At 39.5% G+C, this 25,176-nt stretch overlaps 1 protein-coding gene across 2 annotated transcripts in view; it reads right to left on the bottom strand.

Moving 5' to 3' along the window:
* LOC100871167 (uncharacterized) overlaps positions 1 to 25,176 on the bottom strand; it is a 104,947-nt gene that overhangs the window by 61,711 nt on the left and 18,060 nt on the right. For both annotated transcript variants that reach the window (XM_086909658.1, XM_086909659.1), the window contains exon 2: positions 20,476 to 20,537. The gene's annotated coding sequence lies outside the window, so the exon portion shown is untranslated. The remainder of the gene's footprint in view (positions 1 to 20,475; positions 20,538 to 25,176) is intronic.

Genomic DNA, 25,176 nt, shown 5'->3' with positions numbered 1-25,176 from the left:
GACGCGATCGCCATCACACCTGCCCTCCACAATACTCGTACAATATTTCGAGAACGTTTCATTAAAATATCCCCGAGTTGTTGAAACACCGGCTTGTTTGCAAATTAATCAGTCAGTGGATGATAGATGAGCTGGCAACTACAAAAATCCATTTTACATTACGCGAGAAGCGAATTTTGATCTTCGTTTCCGGGTCACCAACTTGCTTCTGGTAACCAACGATCGTATTACGTGACGATAACGAACACGTCATTGAACACGTGTCGCGTGGTTAAATAATAGTGAGATCGAGAGATCATTTCGAATTGTTCCGAATCTTTGCTCTTTACGTATACATAAATAAATATTCGAGAAATATAAAATTCGGAACGATACAGTACATCGTTATGACGTTCATTTAAACGTCCATTTGTTCGAACGAATTCGTAAAAAAGGAAAAAAATGATTTTATAGTGGTATTATAAACATTCGTGGCACAACATGGTCAAATATACATACACGGTGAAACATTTGCATCGAATCGATCCTATTATCGATCACATCTGGCCTCTGCCCGTGTACGCCGAGACGCTTTGATTCGAAGAGAATCGCTTTCATCGATAAAACGACGATTCTTTTCGAAATTTAATACAAATCGCGATTCCATTCGGCGAATTCATCGTTGCGCGAATAATCGACGATTTTACATAAAATGTCATCGTTACATAAAATGGGTGTTCTCTCTGTTCTCTCCCGCCTCTTGCATAAATCTGTGGAAAAATAGTACGCGTTTCTATTTCTTCCGCGCTTTCTAACGAATCGCGGGATAAAAAAGAAAGAAAAAGGAAGGCGAGGGAAACGCGCGTTTCAAAAAAGATGAGAGCAGGAAATTCTGGCAGCAAGATGGAACAAGAGAGCAAAATGAAATTCGTCCCGATGATAACTTTTCTTGATTCGTGAAGATCGATCAATCGATATTATTAGAAAAATTGGTTTGGAAACGCGTTATTTGATCTAATCAACTTGGAAAGCGTGTACACAAAGAATTCGTTGTATCTGTTCTTCTCGATTAAATTCCTTCTTGTTTATTTAAACTTTCATTCAACGTGTATTTACACATTTTTTCGCGTTGATCGCGACACAAAACACACTTTGCTTTCTCTTCCCCTAAGAACTCGACGAGAAATTGACAATGATCTGTGATAAAAATTGGCAAAAATTTCTCGGACTACATTTTTACTCGACCGGTTACGTAAAGACGTTAGGTAAATTGTTCCAACGCGATGGAAAATTTATGCATAATCGAGCGTGGTGGAAAAGTGACGGCAATCGTGCCTCCTCGGATATTCCTTTTTCCTCGGCGAGTTCGTTTCGTAACCAGCCGCGCAAGCGTGAAATGGTAAATTTCGAATTGTAAATATGACGCACGTCGGAGAAATGATTGTTATTTGCCACGGGGAAACACATTGTTGTCGCTTGAAACGATGAATAACGTTTTCTCACGCTTTCGGCCTTCCCCTTCATCTTCAACCGAATCGATAAATCCCCTTCGCATTTCATCGACTGAAATCACGTTCGAAAGTAATTCGAAGGAGAAAAAAAATCTGTAATTTAGATTTTTCCTCATTGCTTTTGCTTCGTCACAGTCGAGAAATGTAATGTATTTGTAATACTTCGGTATAACATTGTGATTTCTTTCACGAGAAATTTACGAAGAACGTTACGTTTTAAAAGTCGTTGCGAAAAAGTAATAGAATTGTTCAAGAGAAAAGGAATTCGCGAATATTCTATTTGGATAATAGATCGTACGAAGACCAATGTTTAATTTTTAACTTTGCCAAAGATGTTCAAAGAAAATCTCCGCGAGAGAACTCTTTCCTCGTGTTTTATTATAAAGAATTTGATAATACACTTATCTCGAGAAAAACGAGGAGATAAGAGAGAAAATGGGAGGCATTAAAGGAAACGATATTACGAGCGTTACGAGTAGAACGAACCAAAGTTCAACTTTGATCCATTTTTTCTTTTGCCCTCGCGACAAAAAAACAAAACCGAATATAATAGTCCAAACAAAATGTCACGGAAAAGAAGCGGCCATCAAGATACCGCGTCGACCATGAAATCGACGAATAATCGATCCCAAACTGGAATAAAAAATCCACTCGTGTCGTCGTGTGTTTCGAACGAAGGCGAAGGTTTTTCGATTTACTCGGTTCGTGTAACGCGTATCGCTCGCTATTGTGACGCAAACTCGGCCGATCATAAAATTTCCAAGCGAATCGAGTGCGTACACGCGTGAGCGCTCGTTGGCTTGGCCACGGCCACCACGGAGACCTTCATCGCGCCACGTTCATTGTTCCTCGCCAACCTGATCATCCGTTTTCTGAAAAACGTGTTTCTCTTGCCAGGACTTTAAACTCTCAGCTAGACTCGCGATAAAATATTTAACATTCGGTTCATTTCGTTTAATTTTAGAATAGCTTTGAAAGATAGATTCGTGCGCATAGATTCACGCGTGTGGATCGATTTATTATTTTATATTCTTTCTCGGAGTATAGCTTCCAATTTTGTATAGATCGTAGGTTGTAAAGATTTTCGTGAAGAGTTCGCGAATATTTGTAATTGAAAAATACAATGCATGTAATAATAACGGATGGATAAAGATCTCTTTTATAATTAAACGTAAACAGAATTCGCAAATTAATTAATTCTCAACAGGATCTTATCTAAACCGTGCGTTCACCAATATCGCGGTTAATTAAATTACGCGCGACAAATTCACTTGTATGAATTCAAATATAAATTCTCCGAAACGAAGAGGCTTTCGTAGATAACGAAAGGCGGAGACTGACGAAATCCTCCCGAACGACACAATTACAACCAACCGCTTTGACCTCTATATTCCAATTCCACCATGCTGGTGGAAGAAAAAGAAAGAAAAAAGAAAAAGAATATCTTTGTCCGACGGAAATTTTTACGTAACGACGTTCACGTGACTTGGAAACGGTTTAAAGGAAACATTCGACCGATTATTATTAATCTCCTCGAAACTCGGGAACGAAGCGATCGACCGGGGGGGTACCCCGGTTTAAATTGCAAATGCCGACTTTTCTAGAACGTGTCGCCGATAAGTTTATCGGCGATCGAATGGAAATGGAAGTCGGCTGCCTCTATCTCTCTCTCTCTCTCTCTCTCTTTCCGTTTTTTTCCTTCTCCTCTCCTTCCATATTTCTTTTTTTCCCTTCTATCGCCTTTATATTGCTAATTACGCCACGCTATTTCTTTCTCATTAATATTTCTTCCGGCTTCCCCCGGCTTTTCAACGAGCGCAAACGATCGACGTCCCCATTCCTCCACCCCCTTCTCGCTTCATTTCCGTGTTCGCCTCGTGTTCGCTCGCTCGATCCATCCCACGTGAAATGCGGGATCTCGCTCTTCCTCTGGATCTAATTGACTATCTATGGAGAAAGGTCGATGTCAAGCTGGTTCTCTAATACAACATATTCTTTTCCTGTTGATCGTTCCTTTTTCATCTATAAATAAACGATCCTTTTAATTGAGATAATTAAGACTTTCATTCTTCTTTTTATACATATGTATTAAATCTGGAGAGATTATTCGATGTAACGCAATGAAAATGTTTTTCTAAGCTTCGATGTTTCGATTATGTCAAGACAAATTTTATTCCATATTGATTATTTTTTGCGAATTCTTTTCTTCTTCATGCGCTGTGATGAATCGAAAAAAATATGAAGATTCCTATGATGTTGGATGCAAATCGAAGTTAGAATGAATTTTCTAGTAATTGTCCAATTTATCATAGATGTTAGATCTTACGCGTTCATTAATTTGGAATTTTATTAAACTACGGAACTACTTTGAAATTTAATAAAATTCCAAGAAAAATTCCAAGACGAAACCTGGAAAATTTTTTGAAAATTTGAAAAAAATCCTATACTATATTTCTCCACGAGTTCGAAAAATATCGAAATGGCGACGCTAGGCGAGAGAAGCACAGATATTTCTACACGGCAAAGTGTTCAGGTTGCAAAACCTGAATTCTTGCATCGTCCTCCGCTAGAGGATCTCGATTAGCATAACAGAAACATATCGAACGGTATTTGATACCTTTACTCGTACCACCATCTAGATTGAAGAATTATTTTTTTCGCTTCTCTCGATCTTGAACTTCTCTCGAAATGTCACCGACGTGCGCACGAAACGCGCTCGATACCCAACAACAGGCTTTCGTAACCAGCTTGCCCGCAATTATCGCGGAAAAATGCGCATATCGTTTATAGCTCCTCGACTATTTTCACGGCCGTGTCTACGTATATCACCATTGATCGATGATAATTACCTAATAGCTATTATTATTAATCCGAATCGCTTTGGAAAATATTAAAGAGAAATATTTGTTTGGAATCGATCCGTTATTTTTGGAACCAATTGAAAATGAGACGTTGAGCAAAAGTTAGATTAAAAGGAAGAAGGGATACATAATTTTTGTGACCGATCGATCGAGTGATCAATGACAATGAATCTTTGAACGAAAGAAAGACATTTTGAACAGAACATTTGAGAGATCGTGAGTGGGAAAATAGATACGCGATGTAAAAGTGTATGTGTATGCAACACTTTTTTAACAAAATTATTACGATAAAGATAACGTTTCTCCCTCCCTCCCAATATTTTCCAAGCAATTATACGGATAATCATTCGAGTCGAGTATAAAAATAATATAATGCAAACGAGATTACTGTTACTGATATAACCTTTACGTTATAACCTTTAACTCTATCGGTAGTAGTACAGCGAAATGCAACGTGAAAGCAAAGTTGAGGAACACGTCTAGAACGTAACCGCGACATCGCGGTACAATAAATCAAATCCAAGATCTAGCAATTGTTACATTTATACGAGTAAACAAGAAAGAATCAGGTTGTTTCGGTTAATTCCTGTCTGTCACGCCGCGACAAGACAAGACCTCGACTTTGCACGAGCCAAGTTGCACCAGTCCTCGGTCACGAGACTCATCTCTCATGGAAGTACAACTGCACCTAAGGTAACAATCTAATGTCGCTCTGCATTAACGCGGTCGTAAATTAATTTTCATTTACGTTTCTAATCGCACTGAAAAATATTTCCAACGAATATCTTCCGTTAGACTTATGTTATTAAAAATTCATTGTTACTTTCGAACGTCTAAATTAAGATTAGATTGCGTGATTAAATTTTGAAACTCGCGCAACGAAACCTGCGATAAAAGATGTTGTCGGAAGATTAACCAAAAAATCACTACTCAAAAGGTCTTTTAAAAATCGGGTTTTAAAAAGAACCCGTAATTTTAACAAATTTTCCTCGTCCTCCTGACACATCTAATTTTTCCACTTTGCAAACACGTGGTGGATCCTCGTGGAAAATTCATCCGTATCGATCGCACGAGCCGCGATATTGTTGACTCCATCCCTGCCAATTACGTAACAGCGCGATTGCGTGGCCAGGCCAAGTACAGCGCAATGCCACCACGTTAAATGCAATGCCGCGCGCCACTTCGGCGTGTACACAAGCACGGCGACGCACGTGCGTGCGTGTGCACGGTTGTACGCACTGGCACCGGTTCGTGCGCCTCGAGCGAGATTCAGCCTTGCCATTCATTCAACCGTCTCATGGTGCGCTCTTCCGTATCAAAATGTTTTCAACTCCCTTTTCTCCTCGCCATGTTTCGATAAGCCTTGGCAATTTGTCGTGGAAAGATCGTGACCCGTTATTATCGGTTGGATAAAGGAAGTTGCCGATAAGTTGAAAGAAAGCCTCTCTTATCGCGATTAGTCAGCCATGGAAATTTGCTCGTCGGAATATGTTTTCTATTTACGAGCTTCTCTATTTATGAGCTCTGATCTCTTTTCCTTTTTTTTTTTTTTTTTTCGTGATCTCATTTTGTTATTGAATCGAGGCGAGCGATTAAATTGTTCGATCGTTTGTGGAATCTATTTTGCAGGAATAGATTCGAAATTAAAAATAGATTTAGGATTTTTCTCTTTCTTTTTTTGCTTTGCACGCTTCTATATCTGAAAGAGAGAGAGAGAGAGAGAGATTGTGAGACTTGGAGAGACTTTTTTCGAATATATATCTCAAGTGTCGTTTACTTAGATAGTTGCATAATTTGCTCGTCCCAATCGGCTGATCCTGCGTTTCTGACGCAATCTCTTAATAATTACCATAAGTGAAACTGGAAAAAACAACGAGTATAACTCGTGTATAACTCGTCGATTTATTAAGCTGTTGTAAATGGTAATCATCAGTGTGGCAAACGTTGTTGCTAAGATATGAAAATTACCCGTGAAATTATCAATAATAAGAAAATAACAAACGAAAACACAAATCGTGTCGTTCGTAGTAATTGAAAATTTGCTGAAGAATAAAAAATCTCGAGAAAAAAAGAAAAGAAAGAAAGAAAGAAAGAAAGAATTGAATTTCCCTCGAATTCGTTTGTATCGTCGAAATCAACGAAAATGTTATTTCTCTTCGTTTACATTACGTTTCGATTAATATTTTTGCTGATATTGAAAACTGACATTTTTTCCCCCCGACGCGTTATCCAACCACTTGGAGCACGCGTTTTGCAATTGTTTATAAAGCAACACACACGAGCGGATGTTTATACGTTAAGTCACGATTCCGCTTCCCTTTCTTTAATCACCTTACATAATTTTATTCTTCGTTTTCCGGTTGCGTGACGGTTGCACAACGAAACGGATAATAATTCGAAAACGATGCGAAACAACGTTCGACAGTGGCTCGAATACGATAATTAATTGCGTCTTCTTACGTGCCTTGCGTGAATTGCAACTCGTTCGCTTCGAATCCCCCTCGTTAAATCCTGGAAAATTTGTTGTGTTGTGCGCACGTAACGGAATATTACAATTGTATTGAAAAATGGAGATAGGAATATTTCGAGCGTATCTTATTTTATCTCGTTCGAATTGCGGTATTATCTCAAGGTATCGATATGGATGGAAATATCGGAATCGAAATCACGAGCGAAACACGAGCGTCTCTTATTCCGATACTCGAAAATTCGATATCGAATAGTCGAATAATATTGATTTAATTTAACCGCGAGAGAAGTTTAATGTTTTGGAAATTTTGAAAAATTTTCAATGTTTGCAAAGATTTTAGAATTCAAGCGATAAAATAATAGAATTGATTTACAAGGAACGTTCTTGAAAGAACGTTCGTGAATTTTGTAAAAGTGTATCTTTCTTTTTATAATTCCTTTTCATCAGTTTTCCTTTGCACTCGTATGCCGCCATCCTACGTTTTATTTATATATAATTACATTCTATGGACATTCTTGTTACTTGATTGGTAACTTTCTTAAAAATAAATACGAGTGCAAAAGGTTAATCCTCTAATTCTATTTCTATCTATTTTATCTAAAAAATTAATTAGATATGGACGTAATTTTTTGTCCTGTCAACGAAAAATATTACAGTTGAAGTTCTCATTAATTCGGCACTCCGATAACTTATCAATCGATATAAAATCTTCCAATAATCTTTTTTCTAAAAATACTTTAACCCATTTTCATCGAAGATCAGATAAAGAAAATCGGCTCACAATCGGCAAATAAATCACTCCTTGTTTCTAAGGAAGATTTTTTGTTCGTCTCGTACAACGAGAACATCGTTACGCAAAATTGTAACAATGAAACGTTCGATTTATTTACAAACAGTCGAAATTTCGAAACGAATTTTATTTTATTTACGCAACACGGAAGATAAAGAAAACTTCTCAAAATCACGTGATATGATATTAAACAAAAGTAACCACTATGTTTCTTCAAATTATCTCCAACGAGGAATCTTAAAATAAACCTTGTCAACGAACCGTGTAAACTTCATTTCGTTATCAGAAACCTATAAGATTTAACAATATTTCGAAGTGAGGCTGAATCAGCGCGATTTAATTATAAGATTAATCATCCTCGAAAGTTCAAACGTAACGTAACAATTCTCGTCTCGTCAAAAAAAAATTGAAAAAAAATAATTTTCTGCCACTCATCACTCCATAGCACATGAAAAACCGCATTACCTTTTTTCCATGTATATACTTGCTTCATAAATATCGACGATAATTCAGAATTTCCTCGTAAGAGGAAAATTTCCATATAAAATTAACAAACTGAAAAATTGAATTGCGCTTTACGCTTCAAAATTCCGCAAATTTATTTTTTCCTGAATTCTTTCCTTTTTTTTTTTTTTTTTTTTTTTTCTCATAAATAAGAAATAACTTTCACTCAACGCCTCCTCTCGCGATACGAATAAATTAAACGAAGTTGGTCGTCGATCTCCAGCAACGGGGCGAGGGTCATAAATTACAAAAGATTTCGTTAATCACGGCCGCTCGTGTGATTCAGTCGACGAGATTGCTCAACTGATCGTGGGCCAAACAGTAAAGAGACGCCCCGTCTGCGATTGAACCATCGAGGAATGGGACACGCGAGCGCGTCGAGCGATGAAAAATTTCCGTCAATTGACGAGAAAAGGAAGGAGAGAGACAGAGAGAGAGAGAGAAAGAGAGAAAGAGAAAGACGAGGATTCTAATTGAATTCGTAATCGCCACGGGCGATTTGCGTCAGTTCCGTTGACGTGACCGTGGAATACCGCGTTTGTCGCCTGTTTTCACATGATTCCTTCGATCACCTATGTCACACGTGATCTCCATCGTAGTCGCAATGCTTGTTAATATGTCGCAAATTAAGTTCTATCGCTTGTTGTTTTCGATGAAATATTATTCTCACTAGAAAAATACTCGAATTGAAATTGAAAAACACAATTTCTTTCTCGATCGAGGGGAATTATGGACATCTATGTGCATCTATCGTTAAAAAAAATAAGATTTGGATAAATTTGAGTGAATTTAACAATTTAGAGAAAAAAATTTAGAGATAAAGATTTTTATAGACGGAGAGAAAAATTTAGAATCCTTGCGTTCGTATTTCTTGAACTTGAATTTCAATATTCTTGAATATTCTTCGTTTTGTCCTCATTGAACAAAATTGCCAACCTCTCCTTAATTGGTTCGTATCAACGGAGGCTCCATCGAAACATTTAAGAAGTTTATTATCCTTAAGGTCTTTCCAATAAGATCTTTAAAATTAATCAATAATCTCAAGATTAACAAGATTCGCGATTGTTCGAGATAAATTAGATACGAAAATGCATTTTTTTCTTCTGTTACATTATTTAGATTAGAAGCGTTATCGATAAATTATTCCGCTTTCGATATTTCTTCACCAAATAACTAGATTAAATTTCTCTTCAAACTTTTCGTTTCACAAGAAACTTGGCTTAAAAAGTGTTTGTTTTTCGAAGTATAAGGAATACACGGGCGATGCTACAGGAATTCTATCGGTTCGCACGTACTTATCAGAAAGCAACCCACGCTCCATGCGATCGCTGCGAAACCTATTACAACGATTCTTACGTAAGTATCGGTCGTGATTTTGAATAATTCACCGTGTACAATTCTCCCGTTGCACTCGTTCCACCTTCGTTTTTTTTTTTGAATCTGACCAAGCTTCCATAATTCATCCCGCCAACTAGTCGTAATAAATACATCGATCGTGTTTACATATGTTGTGCAACATATGTTTCTTTCTGAAATCTTCTAATAAATTGGTCGTTGCGCTCGATCCAAAGGATCGATCCGTTCGATTGATGTTACGAATAATCTCGCGGCACAATTATTAAAAACTTTCAACTTTCTTGATCGAGAATATTCGAAAGTTTGATTCAACAACTATTTGGATTCAACAACTTTTCAACGCGAAAATTATACAGCCGAATGAAAATGAATTAATGAAATTTGATTATAAATTATTCGTAAATTATGCCCAACCATTTTTTCGAATATTTTTGTGCGAAAATATTGTGGATACGAAGTTTGATCGTAGATCTCTCTTTAATTTCGGGTTGTATAAGCGTGCAAAGTCAAGAATTTAGCGGAATAATAATTAGTGAAACGTTACCAACATCGAATGCAACATCGAAGATAAAATTAGGTATGATTTTACGAAAAGACCATCCCCTTGTATTACGTTCATTCATCGACAAACACGAAAGAGAGAAAAGAATAAGTTAATCGAAGATAATCTAATCACGATACTCGAATATTTCGATTATCGATGGGATTTCAATCAAACTTAAGAACTTAAGAACTTTCTCTTCGAATTTAATTCGACTCGAGTGAAAAATGGATTTTTATCCCGTAGAAGGAGAGCAAAGTGATTGACGATCGTGAAAAACGTTCGATTATCTTATTCTCCAACGAATGTTGAAGAAACAGTGAAGTGGCGGTTTGTTCAACGAAGGGAAACTGTAAAATTCGCGGCGCGAATTCTATCGGAAATCTGGTTCATCTGGTTTCTCGACCGTTCAATCGATCCTCTGGTACCTTGTTTTCCCCTTCGACGAACGCCGATTGTCGGTCTAAACCTGGCAATAATCGATCGACGATTGATCGGCCTTCGGCATACGCCGCTCGCACCAAGGTCTTGTTATTAGTGGGTCACCCGTGAAACCGTTTCGGTCGGCCAATCACGGATAATCTCGTAAGCCTCGATTTTTCTCGCAGAACCTCGTTTCCTCGTTTGATGGATCTCTTTTATTTAATCTTTCATTCATTTGTCGTGGCATTCGCTCGATCACATATCTTGATGATATAAAAAACGTGAAACGTTTAATATATATTCTTCCCTTTCGTTTTGTCTTTACTTTAAATAGACGATGGTTAAGATTTATGATCATCTCATAGACGTACAAAAAGCATTATTTCTCCATATCTGACATATTTTTTTCGATATTTCGATCATTAATTTATACAATATCACGAATAACGAAAAAAAAAAAAAAATAGTGATTGAAAAGCAGTTTGGAAAATAGAAAATTCGTTAAATTTGGAAAACTTCTAAATTTTTCTTCGTTCGTCAGATGGAGGACAGTGAAATCGGAAAAAGAACGATTCAATTAATACTCTCCTCTGGAAATTCGTTTGCGTGTCGAAAATAAACGAGAATATCGAGATATATTCCTACGGTCCGTTTCCGCAGTCGATGAACGATAAAAGAAAAATAGGAAGAGGGGAGGAGGGGGCCTTGCTCGATGGCGAAAATTAACTGGATATGATTTTTCGCGCTGAACGTTGAACGGGCACGGAATTGATTAGCGGAATTCTTATTGAGAGGCAGAAATCCCGCTGTTATCGCGCTGATAAAACGATTTATCCGGCGCGCTATTCGGTTGGATTAAACTTCCGTGACTTCTCGCAACTGTCATTGTCACGGCCTCGATCGAGCCATCTTCCTCGCCTCGAGATTCGCCTCGTGAAGATCGAAAATTGGAAAATTGGAACGATTAATGACTCTTTTTCCCAACGATCTTTGAATACAAAATTTTCTATTTTTCTTCGAAAGATAACAAGATCTGAAGCGAAAGGTAAATAAGGAACAATTCAAAGAGTAATAATTATATAGTTTCTAAGAAAATGAAATGTTTAAACATCTTCTTTCAATCTTTCACACACACGTATATACATATTCACGCACAGAGAGGTTGTCATTACGTAAAGTTATGCAATTCTATCGGATAATAGTGGAACGTAAAAGACGAGCGATAAATTAAAAAAATAAATTTCCAGAACGTCCTCAGAAAGATTATAGAAAAAAATCTTCTCGCGGTTTATCTCCGATAAATAACAAGCAAGAATAGAAGACACACTCGTTTGGAAATAGAATCGAACAAACCCAATAATTCTCGAGTTTCGAAACTTCTAGCCACGATCGAGTTATCGGATCGAGATTTGCGTTTCGAGCAAAGTGCTCTGACCCGTAACGGTGTAATTAGCCCGGCTTCCAATTATGAAAGGGTGCAGGGAGCCGTGTCTCGAGTAACCTTGGAGCAACGACGATTATTTAACGCAGCGGCACAATCATCGACGACGACGACGTAACGACGCCATAATTTACAACGTTACGTTGTAAACTGTGTGTGCGCGCCCCCTCTCTGCCGTCACGTCCTTGAATCTCCGTTTCCGCCCGTCCAATAAATTCGATTTCCCCGACGCTTCGATATCTCTTCCTCGTCCGATCAATTTTCCACAAAATAATCGTCCGTTGTTGAAAAAATTCAAAACGAACGAGTTTGGTCCAATTCTTTTTTCCTCCTCCATGTCGAACCAAGTTGTTCGCTCAAAGAACGTACGAAGAGGGAGAAAAGTTTAACATAATTCGAATCTTGAAAATTTGCAAATCTTTCTTCTTCGTTCTCGAAAACCAATTCGCAACAGCGAACTCGCATCCCTCTCTCGATATTCGTACGCCGTTTCGAGTAAATCCTGCGCCAAAGACAAGAGCCGTACCCTCTTTTGAATACAGAATATTGCTGCTCGCCCCGGGAAAGATCGAAAAGAAAAGAAAAAAAGCATGGAGGGAAGAGAGACTCGTTTCGTATTAAAAATACAGCCTACCCTTTTGAGAAGAAAAGAGGAAGGATAATATTCGCGGGATCGACGAATCATCGATGATCGGCGGTGACGGAGCGAGGAAGGGAGAGGAGAGGAAAAGGAGGCGAGCGAGTTATACATTCGACTGCCAAAAAGTCGATGTGGCAATCGCCGCGTTCTTTCGTTCCCGCTGCCAGCTCTGCCATCGTTTTAATTTAAGACACCCCTTCAAATGTCACGAATACACATTCCGCTCCGTGCCGTCTCGGCGTCCAACCGAAAAACACCAGGCGTTTTCCACGTATCCGTGGATGAAACTCGGTCGGTGAGTCACTTTTCGAAACTTTTAGAAACGGGTGTTATGCAAGCTCCGGGGGGAAAGAGTGATATTTTCGTGACGTAAAGACCGGTGTTAAACGCGGTTGAGAAGGATGGATGCCCTGATTATTATTCGGCCGAATAATAATATCGAATTTCGTTGCTCACTCGGGATTTATTCTCGTTATTACTCGTTATTGATTGTGATAGAATAATAAATTTAATGATTTTTTTTCTCTCATACGTGGCGAGCTGACTGCGACGTTCGAACGGTCTCGATGTTTTACAGCTTTGTTATTCTCTTTCGATGTCGTGTACGCGAACTCTGCCTCCAAAAATAAGATCTACACAATGTAGCGAGCTCCTCTCTCTATCCGGACAAAGAACAGCTCGTAATCGTAAAGACAAAAAGCTGCGCAGTTTATCTCTGCCCTTTACTTTTTCTTATTCCTTGTCAAACTTCTTCTCCTCTTCGTTCCTCTTCGTTCCTCGGCTTCCTCGAATACTTAAAAATGAATAATATGCAATAACAAAAGAGCGAAATGGAGCGAAGATTTTGTGGATTCAACGAATGGTGATTGTTCCAAAGAAGAATTACAATTTTCGTTTCGTTAAAATTTTCTCTACAACTTTTTAAAATGGGCCAATTCCAAGCAATTAAAGCGATCGATGTTCGAACGAAGTGTGGAACGGATTGATGAAAATTGTAGGGATCGCTGAGAATCCTCACCCATACTCACCGTGGGGATAAACAGAGTATCAGTTTCTTGTTTACAAGGCGGACCAATAATTTTCTAAAAATAAGAGACCGCTCTCCACGAGCAAGGCTGCGCGCCCCGATTGATATACGTTTCTCCAAGGTCTAAACAAAATTCTACGAGCTCAAGCTCGAACGACGAATACACCTCCCCTCTCCTTCGCGACCACCATTCAAGAAATCGACCTTGCGAATTCCTCGTCTAGTTCAATCGTGTTTACTACGATCATTTCTCGTGAAAATGATGTCGTGTACACGCCATCTTGCGGATCGTCTTCCACGATTTAAAGATATTCGAACGTGAACGTTAAAACTTTGATCCTTTCCGATACTTTTCTTTAGAAAAAAAAAATTTCAATCTCATTGTACGATCGTTCGATCAAAATTAAGGAAATTAAAAAGAATTTGTAAAAAATTCGAATTTTTGTTCATTTTTGTTAGAAAAGATATGGTAAAAGATCGTTATTGATATACATATTTCGATGGATGAAATATACGTTCAAAGAATACGGATCGAGAGATTTCGCGAAGCCACGTCTTTATTATTCTCGTCGTTATGCGCTCAGACAGATTCGATGCCGGATTTCATAAAATTCCTATACGCTTCGTAAACATGGTTTATAGCGGCGCATGGTGCACGAATGAAGTGATATTTCTCGACGAGGAGCACGATCCCGGCACGTATGCCAGAGAAGAAAAAAAAAAAAATAGCGCCGATCGATCGGAGCTCCGCTGATGCAAAAAGTATCCGTGCTTCGAAATAGAGTTCCTGCATCTTTTTGCGCCATTCGAGTTCGATTTTTTTTTTTTATCTTCACGCGATCAAAAAGGGAGTTTTCTTCGCTTCGATATTTATATATTCTTTCTCGAGTTTCCAAGTATCGTCGAGCGTGTTTCGGTGTTGAATTTAATAAAAAATTCAAGGCCAAAATAATTTGCAATTAAAATACAATACGATATAAATACAACGTGGCGAGGAAAAGATAATCGGGTGTAATACTTAATAAAGATACGTACGGGATATACAACCACTACTAATTAAAAGGAATATTAAATTTTTATCTTTCGTCACCGTCAACCATTCCCCTTTTCAAAACTGTATTGTTCACCGGAATTTCCATTTGCATTATAACTTAATGTTTATGCATTTATGGAAAACGTTCGAAAAACTGCGCAAAAAGCACAGTTTCGCGGTGAAAATATACGCCAATAATATTTAACATCATCCTCGCTCGATTCCACCATTCAATATCGTTCAATTCCAACCTCTTCCTCCCCCTGGAGAGAAATATCCACCAAATAACAACACGAGCAATCCCCTTGTTGGAAAACCGGCAAGAAACGGATTGTTTCGATCGGCCTCTATTTCGACCCAATTGCCGATCCACCGAGATCTCGATCGATCTCTCTCTCTCTCTCTCTCGCGAGGAGAGGAAAGGGGAGGAGGAGTGACAACGGTTTCCGCGCGGACTCGTAATAATGACGAAACGAGCCGGCCGCGCAGCCACGTCGACCCACATTTATAAATAGAGAGGAGGCCTCGTCTCTCCCTCCGTCGGGGTGACGGCGGCGGCGTGTGTCACCCCAGGAATACCGCTCTCGACCGAGTGACCGACCGCGTCGCTGTGAATGGGCCGAACAAGAACGCCAGCTTCCTCCTCGCCCCCGAACCGCCTCGTAAACCGCGGTTTCGTATCGATGGTGCACGATTTTATCATCGATTTTTACGACGTGGATAACGGTTAATGCCCGCGATCAACGTTTCGTCGTTTGGTCAACGAGAGGAGAAGGAATCTTTATTTTTTTTCTTCTTCTTCTTCTTTTTGAAGATCTCGCGTTCGTTCAAATTTTACGAGGTTGATCGTTCGATGTCGAGTGGAGGATATCTTTTTGATCTTGGATCTTCTTCGTATAATGGTGGCGCGTCATTGGTGAAGCGATGATATGGAGTTTTACAAAGCGTCGATTGTAACGAATGGAAAACGGAGGATAGGTCGAATCTCTTTTTCGATTTTGTTTATATATGGTGGATTATTGGGACAGAAAGCCAGTGAAGAAATTTTACGATGTCGTTCGAATGGGGAATAGGATATCACCTTCTTTTTTCGGATCTTCTGTTTTTCGTATCAATGATGCACGAAACTTTTTAAACGTGGATATAATTGGAAAGTAGAGAATAGGGCGAACCCCTTTTTCCTTTCAATATGAAAATGAAAAATTTTATATCGAATAGGATATCATGAATTTTTCTTCTCATCGTATCAACGATGCGCCATTGGCGAACTATTTCCAATAATTTCGCGTGAATAATAATTGAAAAGTGGAGAATTTTTCCTTCGGATTTTGTTTATCGATGGAAAGCCAATTAAAAAAATTTTACGTCATTCGATGTTGAATAGAGAACAGGATATCATGAATTTTTCTTCTTTTGGATCTCGTTTCTCGTGTCAATGATCGGCACCATTGGCGAACTATTTCCAATAAGGGAATTTCACATTTTTCCTTTGAATTTTGTTTATCGGTGGTGCGCTATAGATCCAGCCGTGAAAAAATTTCACGACGTCGTTCAATGTCGAATAGAGAATAGAGACATCATGAATCTTTCTTCTTTTTTGGATCTTGTTTTCATATTGGTTGGTTGGCACCATTGGGATTTGTATAACGTCGATTGTTCGCTAAAGAATGAGGAATAAAGAATAGGGTATCCTTTTCCATCCTTATATTTTATCGTATCGGTGGTGGCCCGAGTAAACTTCCAAGAAATTTTACGCGATAAACTTACGAATCTTTTCTTTTTTCTTTCGAATGGCATTACCATCGATGAAACTTCAAGAAGAAGAAATTTTGCACGATTATTAATTTAATAATCGATCGTTCGATGAACCATTACGAGTCTCTTTCCTCCTCGATCTTATTTATTATTATATGATCGTGAATAGAAAAGATGGTCCAAGTGATATAAGAATGGATGGCCCGAGTATTACTTGGAAAAGAGTTCTCTCTCTCTCTATATATATATATATATACGGTTCTTTTGTCGAAGTTGGACCCTCTCGAACTTTCTTCGCGAGGGATTGGAGATGGTTGGTCTGTGATCGATGATGAAGCTTGATTAGTTGCCGCCAAGTTTCATTGAGACGGCGTTTTTAGGGCGTGGTTGTAGCGGATAGATCTTTATTATGATGGATTTTTAATTAGTATGGACCAATCGTCAATGCAATTGTCTCGCCTACTATCACGGACGATACATCGTTATTATACTTTTATCTTTACTTTAATTATTATTTATCATTAACTCCAGATAAAAACACCAAATTTATAGAATTTTATACTTTTCGCTTTATAAAACTATCTCAAAATTATTACTTTTATCTTACAAATTATCATTTGTTATCACGATATTAATTCAGATTAAAAACACCGATTGCAAAATTTTATCAACTTTTTACCTATAAAATCATCTCAAAATTCGAACCCGCCAAATTTCTTCCTTCGTTCGACTTCTTCTTCGCTCGCAGTTCCACAAATTCGAAACAAACGACACAAACTACCCTGACACGCATCCATTACATTCGTATCGCGTTTCCAGGAAAATTCCAGCGTCACGATTCCAGGGGATCCGCATCATCTCCTCGCGCGGGAAACAGCGTCCCGGTAGAAGACGTTGTTCAACGCACAACAAAGCTATTTTGTGCCACTCGGTCTGCGAATAGTCCGATTGGCTCCGCTCCAGATCCAGTATTTTTCGCTTTATCCGTTTCAGAGGCTTGTTAACGGAGGGGGAGAAATTCGCAGCAGGGGGAAAATGTGCGGGAAATCGCCGCGATGAGTCAAACGCGGTTGCTAATATTGTGGTTGGCCGCTTACGAACGAAGGAGGAGGGGAAAAAAATAGCAAAACTTTCGACTCGAGTTACCGCATTGCGCCGGATGAATCCGTGTGCCGAGTGCGGCCGTATTTTTCCCTCGATTTCTTGCTTCAGCGGCTACAGCCGAGTTCGGTGCTGCGTTTATGATTATCGCGCGAATTTTTAAGCTTTATTATTTTTTTAATAGAATAGATTCGACTATCTCTCTTGTCAACTTGTAATAATCAAATTGTCCAATCCGTTTATCCCATCCTTGTTAGTCATCGGATTCGTATTGAAATAGGATACAAAACTGGGATATTTTTATAAATTAGTATATTTTTAATCCCTTGTACTCGCGTGTCGCTATCCTACGTTTTATTATTATAAATTTACAATGTTTTCAATTTTAGTTTCTATTCAAAAAGATAATAAAGATAATAAAAGATGTATATATATTTTAATATTTTAATTGTAACTTGTATAATATATTCCCAGCAAAATGTTTTCATTTTGATCGAATATGAAGAAAAAATTCCGAGTTGATTGGTTGATTTTTATATTTTGATTGCTTGTATTCTCTTTTTTATTCTGTATTGATTAAATGATAATTTTTCTATATATTTTCACGTTACGTTCATTTTTAACGAAATAATAAATTAAATGATAAAAAGTTATCGATATCGTTTTCTAAAAATTAAATCTTCATGTAAGAGATCAAAATCGGGGAAAGAATAATTTGGTCAAGTTCGGCCACAATCTTTCGAACCATTGTGCGACGCGTTAATCGGATTACCTTATTTTCTTCGTCGGGATTGAAATTCAATTTTCGATATATATACAGAGTGTTTAGAAAGTTTCATTTTTATCCCGTTATAAATACGCGTGTACATGTGCCACTTTTTCATTCGCTTCGAGTTTCATTTCGTAATGAGCGGTGACATTTTATTATTATTACGTTATTTATCCTTCGTCGTAACCTTTGAAATTGCTAATTATCTCTTACGAATCCTTGCTTATAAATTCATTTTGCCTTGGCGATTAAGCTACGCCATTTTCCTAAAAAATTCCCGTTTCCTCTCCCTTCTTCTCCCCAAACCTAAAAAAAAGTATTCGTTTCGACGGAATATAGAAATTCAAAAAGTTATTCGTGTCGGACAGTTGTATACGCGACACTCGTTTCAAATATAAATAATTTCAAGAGATTGCACGATCTAAAATACGTATGCACGTATTCCTGTACGTACGGATTTGTGGATTTAGATTCTCTTCGCAGCTGTTCGCGATATTAAGGTACCAAAATTAACTTAAATCGCAAGAAAAACGGGAAAAAATTATCAACCTCTGTAAAATGAATCAAAGAGGAAAACTCGCAAGGAGAGTGCAAGTGAACGGTCGGTATCGATATCTCTGAAAAAATACTCTCGAGAATTTTTGTCTTCTTCTTCTTCTTCCTCTTCTTCGAAACTTTTACCCTCGGTATTCTAAGGACGAGGGAAGAGGTATGCGAGCGCTGCTTTTGTTCTAACTAATGCGCGGTGTCTAATAATGTAGACAAGGTCGTTCTTCCCGATGTACCGTGAATGCCCCTCTCGTTACGACACACGTACGTACGAAACTCGACGGCCTAACACGTGACAACGACGACGGCAGATAAATCAAAGAGGCGCGCGTTTTGCCAGCCTCCCCCTTCGACTCAGCTGGCACGCATTATCTTTTATTACGAATTTGAAATTGGAAAATTTTCTGGGGATCACGCGCGAGAAAAACGTTCGAGGCTTTTTTTGGGGAGGTGCTTTCATCGTTTCACATCGTTCGTTTGGCGGAAAAAGTTGGAAAAAGTTTGAAATCGAATTCTCCATCATCGATTTGCGAATATTATTATAATTTCGCGTGAAAATCGGGAAATTCCCCTCCCGATGAATTCTCTCGACAACAATTCGGGGAAGCGATGACAAACCGATTTGGCGTCCATTCAACCGAAGCGGCGAACTTTTATTGCGTTACTGTTTGTTTAACGCAACAACGGGTAACAACGCTCGAAAATATCGGCATCTAGAAAGCGCAATTTCGCGTAAACATTTCGATTAAATGATATAATAGCGAGCGGTATTGTGGCTGGCGACCAGTCAAATTTCAAAAGCCGCGCGATTAGCATAACAATGGTCCAGAAATACTCCGACTACTAAAATACACGATTCGATCTCTTGGCAGCTTTGCGAAACTTTCTTTTTTTCTTCGATCGATCGATCGATCGATCGACGTCCATCGAAAAATCGAACTATTCGCGTTTCATCGTTGCGTTGCGGAATAATATCCACGAATCCATTGGGATTGATTTATCACCTTTGATCCAAGCGTCGAAAATAATTTATCGACGATCGGTCAAAAAGCAATTGGAAAAACCGGGAGTCAGAGGGGTGGCCAGGTGTCATCGATATTTTGCCGCGATATTCTATCAATTTCCATTGACGATTCATTATCACCGCTCTGTTTTTTCCCAATCGCTTTCCTTCGGAAGCTGGTTCAACGCCAGCTTTTGAAAACGTCGACGGATCCCTTCGATTTCGTCGATGAAAAACCGTCGTTCGTTTCGTCCACGCGATATTTATCACGATGGGCGGCCGTCAATTAACTTTGATGAAATAACTTTCTCGGCCTTTGAATATTTACCGAACGCATTTAACCACGGAGGACGTGGAGGCGAAAGGCGTGCGTCACAACCGGAATATTAAACAAAATCGGCCGGAAATGAGTCAACGATATATACGCTGGCTGGATTATGATGTAACGGGAGTCGAAAAGAGTTACTGTTTTTCTTTTTCTTTTTTTTTTTTTTTTTTTTTTCGTTTCTCGAAATCAATTTTCCTTTCTCTTTTTCCTTCCGAGACGAGGAAGATCTCGTTGTGAATCGAAATTTGTTTACCACGTTTTCGAAATTGCTTCATTATTTCCTCTGATACTTCGACGCGATAGTAATACGCGTTAGATTTCTTATTTTTGAACCTGTTCCAGAGGATTTGAGATTGGCCAAAAGGCGAGACGAATGAAGTGAAAGCTGCGTTACCTTGCGCGGTTCTGTCGTGATCGGTCGCTGCCGCCTCGAATCGCGCCGCCTCGTTCCCCGATCTGGAAACGAAAAGAAAGACATTGTTAGATCGATTGGATTAGCCAGATTAGTGAGAGAATGATATTTGAGAACAATTTTTGATGAGATTCAGCATTGAATATACACTTTTTATTTTTCTCTCAAAATTGTCTCAAGAATCTCGAAAGAGGATCAAAAATAACAACATTACGATCGAGGATAGAATCGATCGGACGAAACGATTCGATCTGATATCGCTATTCGATATTTACTTTCACTAAACGCAATGGATTGACAAGTGAAAATGGCGATCGTAGAGGCGCGAAATCGATTCGACACGGTTGTAGGTGGCCGACTCTCGAGGAAATCGAGAATCGATGGATCGGCAAAATGCTAATTGGCGTACTCTCTCGCGTTAAATCGCGTCTTTTTTCTTTCCTCTCTACTGCTTCACTTTCACGACTCGACCTGTAGACGAGCCCGTAGACAATGGAATTCGGTAAGAATCTATTTAGAAAGTAGAAACTGGATTAAGTTGGCAAAGATATTCAGACGTAATTCCAAGCTTGAATATCTAATCTTATTTTTATTCAACTTTCAACAGTGCTCAGTGCGAATTATCCCTTTCGTTATTAATAATGCATGCAAAGCGTTTCATCGGTCAATAAGAATGTCATCGCGTCGAGACAAACACACGTGTATCAAAGATTCGTTGCTCATCGTCTCGTCGAATTAATCGAGGAAAAATCGTCACGGTGACCGTGAATCGAGTGCTGCTCCGCCAAGTTGTTAACCAAGTTCACGGGTCAAAGTTTTGTGCGTGAGTTCCGCGTATGTCGGTCATCAATGTTTATATCACGTCGTGGTCGGCGGAACGATCGAAAAACCTCGGTTTTCCAACATCGCCTCGTCCTGTATTTCCCTCGTTATTTTCACGACCTGTACACCTATATATACAAACGTATTATCAAAATATTTCGAAAACCATTCACTCTTCCGTCAAAATATCCGCCCGATTGTATTCAAAGTTTCGATAATTTTCGAAAAAGAGAAAAATTCGACGTGCAACGCTCGAATGATCGGCGAACAGATCCGTAAAGCAACGATTCCAAACCGACCATTCGAGCTACTTAAAAAAAAAAAAAAAAAAAAGAAAGAGGAAAAAAGAATCGCTTTCGTCCTCGTTTGATTTACGCGCTCGCTATCCAACAAATTAAAAACCTGGTCCCCTCCCCTCCTTGGTCGTAAAAACCAACCTCCCCCTCCCCCTCCAAGACTCCATTACCTCTTCCTCGAATGCAATCCATTTGCCCACAGGGCGATCCATTAAGTCGTCTCGAAAAATACACCGATACGCCTCCTTCACGACCGCCTATATAACACTACCAGGAAATATTCATTCGGGGAAAACGATATTATTATCATTATTATTATTATTATCATTAATACGAGTCCCCTCGAAATGGATTCCAGAGAGTTTCGATTGGAATACGAGCGAGTCGGCGCGACCCGGTTCAATTTTTAAACCGTTGGACGAAAGAAGGAAGGAAGGAAGGAAGGAAGGAAGGAAGGGGTGGAAGAAAGAGAGAGAGAGAAAAAAAAAGAAATGAAAGATGGTTCGAGTGCAATTCGGTTCGCGTGCATCGACGTCGGCTGCGACCGAGCATCAGAAATAGCAGGCGCGGTAATAAAAGTTCTGGGAAGACGTGCGAAACCTCGTCCGCTGTCACCAATTATGGAGTGTTGTGTTCTCTCGCGCGCCGAAATATTGCGAGTAATTGGGGGGAGGGGATCGTGTTACGCGGGATCCTCGAGGATTGAGGGGGTAGGTACAGGTTTGAAAAAAAAGGAAATTAGTTTGGGGGATCCGATGAAGAGAAATTCTATCGAAACGACATCGATGTATCGAAATTGATTTCGATCGGATTCTTACGGATACGTTTGGTTTTTATCTTCCTTTACATTGGCTACGTGAAGAAGAAAATTTGGGCAGAAATATTTTCTTCTTTTCAGAGACGCGTAAAGTGTTCGGTCGAAGGTTGTTGTTATTGCATTTCAATTTTTGTTTGGAATATTTTTAAATTGCGAAATTTTTGCAACACGCGCAAGAAGTTCGTTGAAATGATTTTTGTAACGAGACGTAGTAGAAGGATGTAGGAAAAGTTGCAAAAAAAAAGAAAAGAGGTTGATCCGTGAAGAAGTTTAAAGAATTTTCCGAAGAGGGAAATTTCGCAAAGTTGAGCACGAACGGGAGAGCGGGAATGGAAAGTTGTGTTGAAGTTGCTTCAAAGCAGAAGAAAAACACGATGAATCGCTTTCAAGAAAGGAGAAATTTTTTTGCCGTCGATTCGAGCCAAAGAGAAACTCGTTGAATAAACGCGCAAAAAGCAAGAATATTCAAATTTTACGAAACTTCTCCCAAGATATATCCCGAAATCTGACATTTTCCTCGCGCGCATCGATCCATTTCCTCGTGCATCTCTCCCCCCTGTCGGGAAACATCGTAAACAGTTTATGAATTTTACGTTCAATAAATACACGCTTGCACGTATTGGGAATCTCATTTTCCGCGGCGCACACCACCGAGAGGCATTAAAACGAAGCTTTATTAAACGTTGGCCGCGACGCAATTTCGAACCCCGCGCCCTTTATTGGAAAATCGCTCTTCGAGACGATCAAAATCCGCGTGAAACCGCGTTTACATTTTCCCTTCTAATTCCAACTCGAGCCGAGCCAAACTCGAATCTCGTCTTGATATTAAAATTTCCATTCAATTCGCGCAATTCGGAAGAATCGATCTCGATTTAATCGTCAAAATTGTCGCAGGATGTAAACGCGGATGGACAATCGTTGAAACGTCAAAGTTTTAATTATTATTCGGGGGAAAAGATTTTGAGATCGAGTCGATCGGTAAATGTTTTACATAACGAATGCTCGTCGGCGAAATCATTCGACGCACGATGATGCTCTAGAAGCCGGAATTTGAATACGAAAAGACGGGGAAAGTCGGCACGATGACGCCAAGCGTTCCCCATTGTTTCCATTGTCACTGTGACTCGACACGATCACCAGTTGGACGACAACGAAACGATCGAACAATGCACGTCCAGTCGTCACTTCCACGACCAAGTGAAATTTCACCGCGAAGTGGCGCGGCGAAAAATATCGATCGAAACAACGAGGGTTTCCTCTTGCGAAGAAGAAACTTGCGACTTCCTTCCAATCCCTCGTTTCGCAATTGAAGGCTGCGCGTCGATGAATCCATCATTTCTACGATTTCACTTCCAGAGTCTTTGATATGCTAATCCTCTTTAGGTTGAAAGTCACTTTCTGCTCTTTTGTTGGGCCTGTGGAATCTTTTTAACCGCTCCCAATACTTATTTTTGAATCCTGCATAGATATTCCCGTTTCGATAAAGATATCCCCCTTTTTCCAAGAAATTCTATTTCTAGTCTCGGATCTCTATCTCTCTTCCCTTTCATCCTCTAATCGAGCAATTGTACTTATGCGTTAGGCCTCGTGTATTTCGTACAACTCGATTTAAATCCCAATTTCTAATTTATAAAAGGCAAATTCAAATAAGATGTAGAATCTTCCTCTTTCGCATCATCACGTGTAAAAAGGATTATTTATAGAACAGTGACAAAAATACGGGTCACGAAGCGAGCGTTTCCCAGAAGAATTACATATCCCCCTCATGCGTCCTCCTCTCGTGCGTCACTCTTCCAGAATAAAATTGTTTACTCGAAATCGTAACCGTAACACTTTTCATCCTCTCCAACCAATCCATCCCTCCTCCGAGGAAACGGAAAATCCTCGGTCGAAAAAGAAAAAAGATCGCGGTAATTTTCGTGGTCCATCGAAACGAATCCTTCGAGCATCCTTCGAGGCAGGATCCACGGATGGATCCTCCGGAAGAAACTTCTCCAAAAATCGATTTCGATCGAATAATACAGCGCGAGAAAATTTCGATTTTCGCGCAAAGTTTGGAGAAGAGATGGTTCGCCTCGTGATTCTTCGAAACGGGGGGTGCGAAACGAGGAGCAGGAGAGGAGGGAAGAAGAGGAGGGTGTGGTATTGATCCGCTCGCCCAAAACATTCCCTCTCGACGACCGACTTTTTTCCGAGACGAGACGAGACGCGACGCGAGGTAAACGGGCTCGATTTTTGCATCCGTGACGATCGTGGAAAATCGAGGGAAAGGGGGAGGGAAAGAGAGGACACTCGGGGTTGTTAGCCCGTCAAGGGATGCTACTTTTGTTCGGAGATACTGGCGGAGGTAACGAGTTTTATATATATATATACATACACGTGTTGGATATCGTTTCGTTTTTATTGCCCAGGTTGTTGTTTCGCTTCAGCTTTCGCAGTCTCTTCTTCGAAGCGATCTCTCTTCGAAACGCGGAGGATAACTCGACTCACCGACGGATATTTTCTCGATCATAAATTCAAGAATAAAACGTTCCCCTCTTTGGGGGCGGAGGGGAATTTTAACACCGGATCTACGTTTGTGCTCGATTTAGAAATTTTCATCAGGACAGGTGATATATAATGGAATTTTACGTAGGGGCGCAAACTTGCGGACGTGTGGACGAAGGGTGCCCTTGACTCGATTAAACGGCCCTCCCCAGCTCCGTGGAATCCGTTTAAAAGCTCGGGGTTACCGTGGATTTACGATAC

This window comes from Apis florea, unplaced genomic scaffold (genome assembly GCF_048593485.1).
Source record: "Apis florea isolate Af1SG1 unplaced genomic scaffold, ASM4859348v1 contig_3158_pilon, whole genome shotgun sequence".
Classification (NCBI taxonomy): Eukaryota; Metazoa; Arthropoda; class Insecta; order Hymenoptera; family Apidae; genus Apis; species Apis florea.
The sequence above is the reverse complement of the archived record's forward strand: the minus strand, read 5'-3'. Positions and strand labels throughout refer to the sequence as shown.